Source organism: Condylura cristata, unplaced genomic scaffold (genome assembly GCF_000260355.1).
Source record: "Condylura cristata isolate star-nosed mole 26May11 unplaced genomic scaffold, ConCri1.0 scaffold00618, whole genome shotgun sequence".
NCBI classification, from domain to species: domain Eukaryota; kingdom Metazoa; phylum Chordata; class Mammalia; order Eulipotyphla; family Talpidae; genus Condylura; species Condylura cristata.
The window spans coordinates 2,929-4,043 of NW_004567719.1; the positions used below are offsets into that span (position 1 = coordinate 2,929).

A 1,115-nucleotide genomic window follows, 5' to 3' on the forward strand; every position below is an offset into this window, starting at 1 on the left:
GGGGGCACCGAGCAGCGGCCGGCCGGCTGGGTGCCAAGCAGCAGGCAGATGACCGGCGCCTGGGTGGTGAGACCCTCGGCCGCCCTGGGGAAGAGCCTGGTCAGTGGCGTTGGGAGGGGTCCAGCCAGCAGGAGGCTCCAACAGAGGTGGCCCTGCAGCCCAGTGGACACTGGCCGGGCCCAGCCACCCCAGGGTGCCCCAATTTCTGGCTCAAGCCACAGTGTCCACACTGCTCCTGGCTCCGCAAAGCGGCACCTCGAGAAGGCGCCTCGTGCCAAGCCCCGCTCAGGGCGCAGCGGGAGGCCACGGACAGCAGCGGCTGAGCCTCTACACCCGCCTGGACGCCCAGGTGCCCCACACCCTGGACTCGGGGCACTCCTCAGGGCCCAGCCCCGTGGCCCCGGAGGAGCGGCGCCCCGGAAACCGGCCGGCCCTGGTGTGCCTGCGGCTGCCCAGTGTGGCTCAGGCTCTGCCGGGCGTGTGGCCCGCAGCCGGGGAGGGCTGTTTGCCTGCGCGGGGGCCAAGGGGCGCTGGGGACGCCGGCCAGGGAGGCCTGGAAGCGGCAGGCCAAGGTCGGAGTCACCTCTGACCACGTGGCTGTAAAAATAGCCTGTTGGAGACGTCCCAGGTGGTCAGAGCCTTTTAATAGAAAATGCTGGGCAGGGACAAAGGTGGCACCGGGGCACAGGCCCAGACCCGCTGCCTCCCTCGCTCCGTCTGCGGGCAGTGGGAGGCCACACTGGCCGCGGGGCGGGGCGCTGGGCGGCGGACACTCAGCACACGGTGGACAGCGGCGGGAAGGGGTTCTGCTTGCTGACAACCAGCTTCTGGTGTTGGTGGGAGATGTAGCCCTTGATGTGACCCTGTGGGGAGGCGGCTGTGAGCCGGCCGAGGCCACCCGCGGGCCGGGGTCATGCGCCCCCCGGGGGCCGCCCACCATGTAGATGAGGTTGGCCAGGATGCACTGCACTTCGTCGATGTCCACGTCCTCCACCTGCATGAACTTCAGGGCCACGAGGAAGGCGTCCAGGGACAGCTGGTGTGTTCTGAGCAGCAAGTACCTGCAGGGAGCCGGGGCCGCCCGCTGACTGTGGGACCGGCCAGTCCTGTCCCAG

At 70.0% G+C, this 1,115-nt stretch overlaps 1 long non-coding RNA gene across 1 annotated transcript; it reads right to left on the minus strand.

Moving 5' to 3' along the window:
• Window positions 1-625: 625 nt before the first annotated feature.
• LOC105854696 lies at window positions 626-1,085 on the minus strand. Its single transcript, XR_001146247.1, has 2 exons — window positions 938-1,085; window positions 626-863 (listed from the first exon to the last, which is right to left on the minus strand). It is a non-coding gene; the product is annotated as an uncharacterized LOC105854696 (long non-coding RNA).
• Between the last annotated feature and the right edge of the window lie 30 nt (window positions 1,086-1,115).